Source organism: Eriocheir sinensis, chromosome 40 (assembly GCF_024679095.1).
Source record: "Eriocheir sinensis breed Jianghai 21 chromosome 40, ASM2467909v1, whole genome shotgun sequence".
NCBI classification, from domain to species: domain Eukaryota; kingdom Metazoa; phylum Arthropoda; class Malacostraca; order Decapoda; family Varunidae; genus Eriocheir; species Eriocheir sinensis.
Window position 1 is genome coordinate 1,215,001 of NC_066548.1, and position 13,442 is coordinate 1,228,442.

Sequence of the window (13,442 nt, forward strand, 5' to 3'; positions counted from 1 at the left end):
GCCCTCGCGGGAGTATCGCTTTTGCGGCCACTTGTCAAAGACGTTATATTCCCATGGCGCGGACGGGGCGCTCCGGCATTATGGGGCCGGGGGTCAGTCCGGGGGAGGGAGGGGGGAGGGGCAGCCCTGGACGGGTGTCGGTGCCACTTCACATAAGGCCCTCAGCAGCACCTGGCCCCACACGGCCGTAAACTCGCCTCCTCCGCACTTCGTCGTGGGGGACGCGGGCTGAGGGAACGAAATCCTCGCGTGCTTTGACCTGAACCACTTTGACAAAAACGCGTTCAGTGCAGACGCTGAGGCTCCGCTGGCCGCCGCACACTGAGCCCTGCGCGCCGCCCGCTCCTCCTCCCGCCTCCATAGAACACCATACTGGCCTGTTTGTTTTGTTTGGTAATAATGAGGGAGGAGGTTATCACAACGTGGAGATTGCAGATAACCTGCTTTCTGATAACACTATCTTCACTGCCCCATCGAGGCCTCGCCAGCTCCTCCTAGTGGCAGGCGGAAGAACCAGACTCGGCCCTCACCGCGCCGGGTCCACGCTCCGAGCGCCATCTCTCTTCTTGTTTAGATCTTTTTTGCATTTAATATTGAGTTAGACCGAGCCATCGTGTTTAGTAGAGGGCTGAGGATTGACCTGAGACCATCATAGTTCAATATTGTGACTCCCAAGTATCATCTTCCTTTAGTTAGTTTCCCATTCTCGCTTTCGTGCACAGCAGACTCCCACCCGTGTGTCGACTCCGCCCACCCGCGATAAGATCTGTGATTGGCGGGCGCGGCAGGGGGTGGAACGAGCATGCGCCTCCACCAGCCAATCCCTGCGCGAGTTGCGACCAGATGAGAGCGATAAGGACACAAGCACACTGCAATTAGAAATAACAATTTGATAAAGTAGTGCTCATCATTTTCACATTGCTTCATCTTGCTTTGATAGATAACCTGCAACATTGCATCGAGTCGTAGCTGTGTTTCGATGAAGGAAGCGACCGAAACTCTGGGATAAAACACGGAGGAGTCGGTGTCCGGACCTCGATTATATCTCCGCAAACTGTTCAGCCTGCAATGGTGCACATGCAAATTGGCGAGCTTAGGGAAAGTACATGTGTTAGGGGATAAACCTGAGACGGCTGGCGCAGGGCTGCTTTATGATGTGTGCAGAGAGAGGCTCGTGAGGCCTCGAGGTATGGATGAGTTACAGACGCTTATCAAACCCGTTCTCGTCCATAACACTTGTTGTCATGCAAAACTCGCGGCGCGCAGAGACAAGGGAAAGTGGATTAAGGAGTCTGGCTCTCCGCTGCTGCCATCTCCGAGGCATGACTCCGGCAGCGACGGAAAATGTTTGGGGAGCAGTGCTGGGAGGCCCGGCGAGGAGCCCCCCAGGAACACAGGGATGTCACACACACGCCGAGGAGGCGGCGGGGACGGGAAGGCTGTGCAGGCCGCGGCGATCGACCACCAGCACACTGCCGCGGCGAAACGAGATGAGCCCAGACACGAGACACGGGGACGCTGCCGCGGTGTTTTCACAATGATGAATATTCGCGGCATGAATGTGATGGTGAGGAGTGAGGGGACCGTCTCGCGGGGCTCGGCGGTGATGTGTGGGCGCCTGCACGACTAACCAAGGCCATGGAGGCAAGGAAAGCGACACGTGTTGCAGCTCCGACAAGACCCACGTCAGGAACAGCGCCTCATGAAGAACCGTAACTGCTGCAGCCACCGCCGCGGCACGAGCAGGGGCGGCCTGCTGGAGGCTCCGCGCCGAGCATCAGCTCTACGGCGAAGACCCGCCAGGTCTGGCGCGGCGGGCGGCCCGGAGACATTTTGCTTCGCAGCGAGTCGCTTCCTCCAGCCAAACCCGCACTTTCGTTCCTTGGTCGCTGTCTTTCCTCTCTCGTCTGGAGCTGATTCACGTGTTTAGCTCGGGGAACATTCACTTCAGCTTATTGACAACATATTTGTGAAGGAAGCATTGCGGTGATATGCGAGCCATGTCCTTCCAATGCAACATACTTTGACTGTAAGACTGTTTACGTCGGAGTTTTCATTATAAACACCCAAGCAAGCTTTGGTCCGTGGCCAGCGCGTCAATCAAGGGGGGACGGAGGGGGAATAAATAAAACTGTCGCAGGAAAACAAAAATAAGGAAGCATTCTTTATAGACTGTCAGAAGACCACAAACCACTCCAGTTATGGTTCCCTGTTTGTTGCCCGTCGCTGTGTGAACCGTGTGCAGCCCGCCACGCCCCCAGCACGACGAGGACGCAAACACGACACCATGCAGGGACGGGTGATGGGGCAGAATTAGTTGTTGGGACTCGATTCAAGGAGTGTTATTGCTGCTGCTGCTTCTGAATTACATGGTATTTTTATATTTGTGTGTCGGGAGAGAGAGGGAGGATGGAGGTGAATGAGTGTGTATGACTGTGCTTAATCCTGGGTGGAAGTGGAAGGGGATCAGTGGTGGGCTTAAGGGCGCGTGAGTCTTTGCCTTAGCGGTGTCAGGTCATGCAAGTTTTGTGACCGAATGACTGATACAAGAATGGTATGAACGCGTCGACCGTCCAAGTGGTGTGGGTTTGGAATTAACATCAGTCGCATCTTTTTTACAACAAAGAAGACAGGCAACTTTTAAAACTACAAAAAACACAAAAAATGCTCGCTAAACACTGCTCATGTGAACCGAAGACAGCTAGAAGGATCGAGAGAGGGTGTCTGAGTGTTGAGTTGAATGTATCTAAGCAGTGAACTCGTATTACATGAATCTGTTGTGTAATATACGAGTACATTGTATGAGTATTACGGGAGAGTGTGTGTTTCTATTCACTTCGTGCGCATATGTATTAAAACTATGTCTGGTTTGTCTATGGTTGTGGTTGCAGTGGTGTGATGGTTATTGCTTGTTGTGTGTATGGTTGTGTCTATGGTTGTTGGTTATTGCTGGTATGGTTATTGCTGTGAGTGTTATTGTCTATGGTTGTGAGTAGATGTTTCCTGTAACTGTGGTTTGGTCAGTCCCTGGAATGTGGTGATTGTTCCATGGTAAGTGTATGACAGTAGGAGTGTGTGAGTATATATTGTCCCTGTGGTGTAAGTGTGTTGAGATGTGCTAGTATGGTGAAAGGGCGGTGTAGAGGTGTGTTTCGGCGAAGATGTGTATTTTTTTTTTCTACAGCTAAAGAAACAGCTCAAGGGCAACAAAAAAAGCTGTAAAAAAAAAGCCCGCTGATCGCTGTTCCTACATAGACAAAAGTTATGAGCTGCTAAAAGAGAGGTCAATATATGCCAATGTATGTTGATGTATATAACGAGAGGATGTTTGCGATGTTCTAATTGTGTTGGGATGAATGAATATGGATCAATGGAAGAGTATCGTGTGTTTGTGTTGGTATGAGTGTGTTTTACTAGTTTACAGTGAATGTGAACGCGTGTGCTACCATTGAGAGCATGGGTTAACTCCGTCGATGTCAGGTTATATGTATGTCTTGTAGAAATGGTATTGGCGTATGACTGTTCGCTACGGTATCATCTGCAAGCTGGTTTGTGTCTGTCCTGAAACTTTCGAGAACACAAAAACTTACCACTACAAGTTACTGTGGCGTGGAAATGAAATATGAGTGTATGTGTGGGCTTGTATAGCGGCGTCGTAGTATAGGCGTCTGAGTTACACTGGTGGACTGTATGGTTACGTTATGGCGGTGCTCTGGAAGCCGTAGTGTTGCATCGGTGACAAAGGAGTGTTGGGCGGCGCTGCTTAGAGGCGAACCGAGACCACAAGGGTGATGCATCGGGCCTCTCTCTGCCTGATGCTCGTCTTTTCTTCTTATTCAAGGGGATGCAATTTGTACCACACTGTTCTTGGCCTCCACGACTCACAAATGTATTTCACGCTAATCATCCCGCTTGTCATCTTCATTTCCCTTTGTTGATGTTCATTTTGCGTTTTCTTTTACGTGTATGTATATATTCTTATTCCTCTCGTCCGCCGAAGCTCACGTTTCTCCTACTTACTGTGACTTATTGATCCGCGGCCGTCCTCCCCGCAACGCTGGGTCGGGCCGGTTCATCGCGGGTACTCCCTCTCTCTCTCTCTCCCTCTCGGACCGCTCACTTTCCGTTGTTCCATTTATATTTTTCCTCCTCTGAAATCATCCTCTTTCTTTACTGTATCTTTCCTGCCTCAGACACCTTTCTCCTATCTTTCTTTCCCTGTCTTACCCAGCCTCCTCCTCCTCCTACTCGGCCCACTCCTCCTCCTTCTCTTCTCCCCGCCCCTCCTCCTCATCTCCTCCAAGTCTCCTTCAGCCTCCTCGCTCCTCAAGACATATGGAACCATCCCCGCCGTGATGGCCGGAGAGGAGACTAAAACGTGATTTGGATTTTACATACAAATAGGTGGCGCCGTAGAGCCTAAAACCCGCCTCACACCAACGAGTTTTTGAGCCTTACGGACCGGGGGCTGAGGGCGAACCAGACGTTTATTGGTAGCCGGACGCCGGAGTATGCAAAACAGAGGTGGTGGATAGTAAATAACTTATTGGATATTAAACAGTCAGGATCTTTGTTACTCAGGCCTTAACAAGGAGTGGGACGTCTCTATTGAGGGAGGGCGAGGGCGGGGCGACGCGCGGGGCACCTGAGAAGTGAAAAGGTTAGTGTAGCTGAGGAGTGTAATGAACCCGAAGGTGATACGGAATGAGGAGAAAAGAAGAGCTGGTAGTGCCGGTGGTGGTTGGGTGTAGAATGGAATGAGTAACTCTTTAGAAACTGTTAGAACTCTGATGCTGAGGAGTGAAAAGGAGTGTAGCTGCGGAGTGTAATGAACCCGAAGGAGTGATACGGAAGGAGTAGGAGAGGTGGTCGTTTAGGTGATATAAAAGGAGGAAGAGAAGAGAAGGAGTAATATACCGACTCAGGTCTTTAGAAACTGTCAGAATCTCGATACTTCCTGTTCCCTTTGACCTGACCGATGTTAATGAGCTGAAATAACGACGCTGTGCGAACTTCACCTCGCCCTCAGGAACAAGGAGTAAAATGCCCTCTCTTCAGCTCTTTATAAACTGCTAGAACTCCGATGTTTCCTGTTCCCATTCCCCTTGACTGATGTTAATGATGTGCTGTTTACACCTCAAACCGATCTCACCAGCAAGAACGGGGTTAATACGTGAATGGATTAAGTGCTATAGACAGCTGTGTTAATAATGCGCTGTGGTAAGGCTGCTGTGCTGGGGCTAAGAAAAAAACATAACAGCAGTAGAGTTGGGTTGGTTTGGTTATGTGTATGTTAAGTAGAGTGAAATTGCTTGTTGCAGATGGAGGAACATGGTAGTGAGGGATGGTTAAGGTGAGATGGGGTGTGAGTAGTGTTGTGGGTGTAGTGTGACGTGGGAAAGGTATATAGGTGAAAGAGAGAGGAGACTAATATATGTGTACGAGGGTTGAAGTCATGGCAAAAGGAAGCTACGTATAGGAAAAAAAGGAATTGTGTCAGAGGCGAAACAAGAAAGGAAAAAAAAAGTGAGGAAGAAGAAATAAGAAAAAATAGGAAGATGATTGGGAAGGAAGAACACAGTCAGAGAAAAACAGAAGACAAAGAGGCAGGTTTTTAGGGTTGGCACAGACGATGGGAAACTCTTGACAGATGCGCAAAGAGTTGGTGTAACAAAGAAACTCCGTGTGATGTGATAGAGAAGGCCAAAAACACTTAAGATTAAAAGCCTCCCCCTTTCCCCGGCAAAGAATAGGGCGATCAGTCTTCACTCGGAGCAGAAAGAAAAATTGATAAACTGGAAGAGAAAGGAAATAAATACGAGTAATAGAAACGAATAGAGAGATATCAAGAAATACGAACAAAATATGAATCGAAGGTTAAGAAAATAATTAAAAGAACTCGCACAATAAAGAAATTTCAGAAAGGGGAAACGAGCGTAAACATCCTTTGTCTGAAATAGTTAATAATGTAAAGACGATGAAAGAAAACAGAGAAATTACAAAAAAGGGAAGAATCTGAAAATGTGAGATTACGCAAATAAAAAAAAACGAGAAAAAGAAAGAAAGACGAAATTAACGAAAGTAAAAACGTAAAATATCTTTGTCTGAAGTTGTAAATTGCTTAGATAGTAATTTACGGCGATGGAGGAAGAGAACAACCGCAAAACAAAGAAAAATGGATCTGAAAGCAAAACAAAAAAATAAAATTACTTGAATCTCCCCCAAAATAAAATAGAAAATAAGGAGTTGAAGACGAATTTACTTTGAGGAAAAAAATAAGAAGAAAACTTGTCCAAAAAATAAAAGAGAAATAGATAAAGAAAACGAGGTAATGCAAAAAGGAAGAAAAGAAGAAGAAAACAAAAAAATAGAAATAAGAAAAAATGCAAAAAAACAAAACATTCGCGGAAATAGAAAGAAAAATAAAGAAAAAGAAAATGTAAAGAAAGAAAAGAGAAAGAAAGAAAGAAAGAAAGAAGAGAAAAAAGGAAACATGAATGAAAAAAAGGAAAAAAACGTAGTTAGGTGAAAAAAAAACAAAGAAAGAAAAAAGAAAAAAAGAAAATAAAGAAAAACACGAATAAAAAAATTAAAAAAAAACGAAGATAGGAGAGAAAAAAAGAAGAGATAAAAAGAAAGAAAAAAATAAAGTTGAAGGGAATGAAGATGAAGTCTGAATGAAGATAAACAATCAATAAATGTATGAGAGAGAGAGAGAGAGAGAGAGAGAGAGAGAGAGAGAGAGAGAGAGAGAGAGAGAGAGAGATGTGTGAGGGAGAGGAAAAAAGAGAGAGTGAGGGAATTGGTGAAAGAAGGAGGAGGAGGAGGAGTTAGTGAAGCCGGGAAGGAGAAAGAGAGGAATGAAAATATAGGAGAAGGAAGACCAGGAGGAAGAGGAGAAGAAGAAGAGAAGGAGGAGGAGGAAGAAGTGGTCTGAAGAAGAGGAGGAGAAGAAGGAGGAGGTCTGATAAAGAAAAGGAGAAGGAGAAGGAAAGGAGGAGGAAGAAATATGAAAAGAGAGGAGGAGGAGGAGGAGGAACAAGAGGAAGACAAAGAGAGACAAAAAAAAGACGAGCAGAAGAAGAGAGAGAAAAAAAAGATGCGGAAAATAAAAATAAAACAGAAAAGGAAGAAAAAAAAGACTGAAGAAATGAAGAAGAAGCAGGAAAGAGAGAGGAGAAAAGATAGAAAAAGGAAGAGGAGGAGGAGGAAGAGGAGGACGAGGATGGGTGTTGAGAGGAATCCGACAATTTACGAGTATTTCATGCATACTCGAGCTGCCCTTTGTCTGAACGGCCCCTCTCCCCCTTCCCCCCCTTCCCCTCCATGCCTCCTTCCCTCCATCCCTCCTTCCTTCCATCTTTCCTTGCCTCCATTCTCCCCTTCCTCCACTTCACCCCTCCAGCCCTCCTTCCCTTTTCCCTTTTTCTCCTTCTCCCCCCTTTCCCTTCCTTCTTTCCTTCCTTCCTTCCTTCCCTAAATCTGTTCTTCCATCCTTTTGTCTCCTCCCCCTCCCATCCATCCTTTTCTTTCAACCTCCCTTCCTTCCTTCCTTCCTTCCTTCCTTCCTTTCTTAACTTCTGTCTGTCTGTCTGTTTCTCTGTCTGTCTTTCCTCCTCTCTCTCTCTCTCTCTCTCTCTCTCTCTCTCTCTCTCTCTCTCTCTCTCTCTCTCCAATAAATCCTACAAGACGTTGATTAATCGGGGGAGTTAATTAGCAAGAGGCAAAGATCGGTCTGTTCCCGTCGTGTTGATCTCCATCTGACCCGGGACGATTTTTTGAGACCCCGAGAGAAAAATAAAAGGAAGGAAGGAGAGGGTAAAAAAAACGTGTATTTTAATTTTTTGAGACCCCGAGAGAAAAACAAAAGAGCGAAAGGAAGGAAAGGGTAAAAAAAACATGTATCTTAATTGTGCAGTTTGTTCTGGTTGTTGTTTTTTGGGGCAGTGAACAAAGAGGAGGAATAAGAAAAGAAGGATCAATTATTTCATTCTGGTTTCGGAAGTGGAAGCTGATGATGCTGATGATCTAGAAAGCCAGCAACAAGCAACGCGATGAGAGACAGACCGAAAAGAAGACAGACGCAAAGAGAGAAACAGATAAACAGACATTCATGAAAGCAGACAGGAAATATCACAGCAGATACGGCAGTGTTATGTTCTGCAAAAGACTCTGGCTAGTCTGAGAACATATACAAGTGTTTCGAATAACGATTATGAATACCGCAAAGGGAGTATGTCTAAATGTGTAGTCGCGATGAATAACAATGAAAAAACAATAGGTGTTGCTGTTTTATACTTTCGGGTCAAAAATATTAAAAAGTAATTGGATTTGGAACTCGATCCCTAAGCCACTACCATGCCCTCAAAACGTCTCTCGAGCTCTCACTTCAGGAGCGCCCCACCGAACCTAGCGGGCTCGACGAGGTCCGGCCGCCCCACGAAGGAGCCGTCGGCCTCTGATCGCTCGAGGGGGACTGATCACAGCTACAAGGATAGGCAGTACGCGTGCATATGTGGCGTTGGTGGGACCTTGAACACCCAGGCGGTCGTGTGTCTCTCCTGCCTCCTCCTCCTCGTGGTTGTTGTGATCGCAATGCTGACGACGAGAGGTTCCGCTTCGCACTGATGAGTTAGAGCCTGGAAAATACGCTCTGGTGGCGAGGATTCCGTGTATGCTGTATAATGATTCCGTATTGCAAATAACGTGTGTAACAGTATAACATGTAAAACGCGTTAAACATCCATAAAACTATACTTACTTACATCAGAAAAGAGTATTATGTAAATATATTTCAAATTATACAATCTTCTTTTTGTTGCCATAAAATTGTTCTCTCAGAAGTCAGCGGTTAATGCTTTTGGAGTGATTGCGACCTTTTCAACCGATTAACCGACCTTTCTGACATCATTGCGACCTTTTCAACCGATTACCCGACCTTTCTGACATCATTGCGATCTTTTCAACCGATTAACCGACCTTTTTGACATCTTTGCGACCTTTTCAACCGATTAACCGACCTTTCTGACATCATAGCGACCTTTTCAACCGATTAACCGACCTTTCTGACATCATTGCGACTTTTCAACCGATTAACCGACCATTCTGACATCATTGCGACCTTTTCAACCGATTAACCGACCATTCTGACATCATTGCGACCTTGTCAACCGATTAACCGACCTTTCTGACATCATTGCGACTTTTCAACCGATTAACTGACCTTTCTGACATCATAGCGACCTTTTCAACAGATTACCCGACCTTTCTGACATCATTGCGATCTTTTCAACCGATTAACCGACCATTCTGACATCTTTGCGACCTTTTCAACCGATTAACCGACCTTTCTGACATCATAGCGACCTTTTCAACCGATTAACCGACCATTCTGACATCATAGCGACCTTTTCAACCGATTAACCGACCTTTCTGACATCACGCAGCGGTACCTGGGCTCAAATCGCCTTGCCCCGGCTCATCAATGTTTAGGTTCAAAGCATTTTAACTTACAATACTAGGAATATAAAGAAAATTACAAGAACGCAGACAACAACAGATACAAACACACAGACACACAGACAAAAGAGACAGACAAAGATGGGTACCCACATTCACCCCCCCCCCCCCCCTTCTCCCATGCTACCACCAGCAGTCACTGAGCTCCCCCGAAAAACACGCGTCACTCCCAAGGCCAAAGCGGACCCAAGGCGAGGAGGCTGAGGCGAGCGTCGACGAGGAGACAATCAGACAACCGAGACTTTCTAATGCCGGGTCTCAAGTTGAGTATACGTAGCCGGGATCATCTGTATAGGGGCGCCATCAGTGTGTTTCGTCAGGTGGGGATCAGTAGAGGGATTTTTATAGGTTTAGTTAGGTGGGTGTATGGAGGGGTCAGGTGGAGGGGAGAAGAACAAAGGGAAGACGGAGGATCAGGTGGAGAGATGGAATTGAGAGAGACATGAGGCAGTTGAGTCTGGAGGAAGATGATGAGGAACACAGAAGCTACTGGCCGACCCCATTATAAGGATTAAAGGGAAGAAGAAGAAGAAGAAAAAAAAAGAAGAAAAAGAAGAAAAAAAAAAAGAAAGAGAAAAAGAAAAGCAAGAAGAAGAAGTTTAAGCAGAAAAAGAAAAAAAAAGAAATAGAAAAAGAAAAGAAGAAGAAGAAGAAGAAGAAGTATATGGCTTAGAGATGGACTGGAGGGTGATACTGTTTATGTTTGTCTGTTGTTGTTGTTGTTGTTGTTGTTGTTGTTGTTGTAAATGACTCAGGTGTAGAGAGTGATGTTGCTTCCTATTCTTTGCCTTTATCTTCTTTCTCCTCCTCCTCCTCCTCCTCATCATCATCATCATCATCATCATCATCATTATTCTATCCAACATCAGTGATTGGGTTAGTTGTTACTGTTGTTGTTCTTCTTCCTTATGGCTATTGGTGTTGTTTTTCTTGTCATCTCCATGTTTTCAGTCACCAAGAGTCTTCTAAACGTCTTCATCTTCCTGCAGAAAGAGACACATCCCTTGGACTCCCTCTCATGCTTAAGCAATACCAGGAGTCCGTTAGTCAATGTTATAGTGCTGTTCTTCCTTCTGGGTATTAATGTTCTTGTTACCTTGTTCTCGGTCACAAGATTCTCCAAGCGTCCTCGTCTTCCTGCAGAGATAGACACATTAGACTCACTTCCCTGTTAAATAATGGCCAGGAGTCCCTTAGTTAAACACACCTGTCCTCACAATTAGACCCAGGCACCACAATTTTCCTCCCCAGAAGACAAAGGTACTGGAAGAGGAGGAGGAGGAGAAGGAGGAGGAGTACAAGGAGGAGACACACGCAAATGGACGGCCGCCGATGTTGGGTAAATTATACCTGAAATATTTTGTTTACGCCGCGGCATGACGTGCGGATATCGCGTCCCTGGTTGCCGACGGTGATAATTGTCGTCAATAATATCTGAGGCTTTGTGTCTGAGGCAACTATCAGCCCCCCGCGCAAGTTGTGGCGAGTTCTTGGTCGATGTCACCCGCGGCGGCCGTCTAATGAAACGAAGTATCTGGCCGACGAAACACACCGCTGCGAGAGAGAGAGAGAGACAGAGCGAGAGAGAGAAATTAAATTATTACCTCGACATGCGACCATATCACTCGCCGGCAACACAGGCGGTAATGACACAAGGCCCGGGAGACAGGTGCGCTGACGGACCAATCGTGTCGCGCCGCTCATCAACACATCCGGCAAACACACTCCAGGCCTGACCAATCACCAGGCGGGAGGGAAATGCGTCTCATCACGTGACTCTATCTTTTCCAGCACCATTGTCTCAGTATTGACAGCGACACCATTCACTCACGCCAAACAAGTGGAAACTACGGAAAACCTGCAGCGTGTGAAGCGACTCAGAAGGGGAGTCGGGGAGCTGGTGTGCCTCGTCCCGCTGGCTTCAATAGGCGTCGCCCGGCCAGGCCCAGGGCGGAGGAGGGGGACAGACACTCGGGCCGCCCATTTATGAGGTGTAATTACTGGCCATGTGCTCCGTCTTAAAGAAGGAGACAAAATGGCGGCCGCGTAGCACCTGAGAGGGAGGGAGACATGTTGAGGAGTGTGGGTGGAGGAGGGAGGGTAGAGGGGGGGGGGTATAGGGGGGAGAGGTGCCCGGCGTGCCCAGCCAGGCGTCAGGTGTAGCAAGCAGGTGACTCATGCGTGTTGGTCTTGCCTTGACGCAGAAAACTTGGCTACTCTCTCTCTCTCTCTTTCTCCCTCTGCTTGTGGTGAGAGAGAGAGAGAGAGAGAGAGAGAGAGAGAGAGAGAGAGAGAGAGAGAGAGAGAGAGAGAGAGAGAGAGTATTATATATAAGGTATCATAGAGCATCATTGGTAAAAGCACAAAAAAGGGAAGTTGAACAGATTAATTGATATTGTGACGCGTTTATGAAGATACAGAAAAAAAAGAGTAACGAAAACACACTCACACACACACACACACACACACACACACACACACACACACACACACACACACACACAAGAAGAAGAATTGGCCCTGAGCTGCTCCCTCCTTCCTTCCTTCCTTTCTTTCTTCCTTTCTTTCTTTCTTTCTTTCTTCCTTCCTTCCTACTTACCTTCCTTCCTTCCTTCCTTCCTTCCTTTCTTTCTTCCTTCCTTCATTCCTTCCTTTCTTCCTTTCTTTCTTTCTTTCTTTCTTTCTTTCTTCCTTCCTTCCTTCCTTCCTTCCTTCCTTCCTGTCTTCCTTTCACCAGCCACCTTCTTCCTTTCTTCCATCGTTCCTTCCTTCCTTCTTGTCTTTTTTTCCTTTCTTTCTTCCTTTTTTCCTTTCTTCCTTCCTTCGTTCCTTTTTTCCTTCCTTTCTTCCTTCCTTTCTTCCTTCGTTCCTTCCTTCCTTCTTTCTTTCTTTCTTTCTTCCATTCATTCTTTTTTCTTCCTTCCTTCATTCTTCCTTCCTTCCTTCCTTCCTTACTAATTCATTTACTTACTTGCTTACTTACTTACTCACTCACTTACCTACCTACCTATTTACTTATACTTACTCACTCACTCGCCTCCCACCAACCTCCCCAAGACTCGACTCACCTGTGTTCAGAGAGGAAAGGTAAGGTGCCTCGTTCGCTCTCTACCTGAACCCACCTCTTCAAGCCAAGCCCCTGGAATGGAATTAAGTCTTTACAATGCACCAGTTTGTATAATTTCTTCATCTCCTTGTGTACCGCGGTCTGCCTTTCCTCTCCTACCTTCGCGGGCTGCTACACATCTTTGCCACACTCAGAGTTAGAAATAGAGATTGGTTATGGGATTTCTTTGCTATGTCCTAGTTTATATATAGTATGGCTTCTTTGATCTCCTTTCTATACCTAGTCGTTCTATGTATCTTTCTTGTTCTTTGTTTGCATAGTTTCGTTATAGTTTCTTTATCCTCTTACTGTACATAGCTAGTCGTTTATTGTACCTTCATAGGCTAACACATCTTTATCACACTCATATCTGTATTAAGTGGTCACAGGGAAACTTTGCAGTGTCCAATTCTGTATAGTGTCTGTATGACCTTACCAAATATGTATGTAGTCGTTTTATGTATACCTTCGCAAACTAACACATCTTCGCTACATTCACAGCTGAGATTTGAGAACGGTTCACACAGGAATTCCTTGCCTCTCCGCTCACCTGAGAACCTTGGGCGAGGCGAGGCGTGCGCACTTACCTGGGTCTCCAATCGCAGTGGCCGCCGTGGGACCAAAATCGTCTACCGGGTTGTGGAGATGACAAAAGAAACGTTATTTGTTGGGTGAGCGTCACGAGTGTTTGGGAATGCGGACGGGTTTTCGGGAAGACGAGGAGGAGGAAGTGGAGGTGGAGGAACTGGAAGAGGTTGAAAGGGCAGGTAGGGTAGGTAGGCCAAGGAGGTAGAATGATAAACGAGAAATTGAAGGG

The 13,442-nt window shown here is 46.3% G+C and overlaps 1 protein-coding gene across 1 annotated transcript in view; it reads right to left on the reverse strand.

Annotated features, from left to right (window-relative positions):
- LOC127009162 (trans-acting T-cell-specific transcription factor GATA-3-like) overlaps nucleotides 1–2,573 on the reverse strand; it is a 178,645-nt gene extending 176,072 nt beyond the window's left edge. The window contains exon 1 of the mRNA XM_050881956.1: nucleotides 1–2,573. This exon is cut by the window's left edge and continues 226 nt beyond it. The gene's annotated coding sequence lies outside the window, so the exon portion shown is untranslated.
- Nucleotides 2,574–13,442: the final 10,869 nt, after the last annotated feature.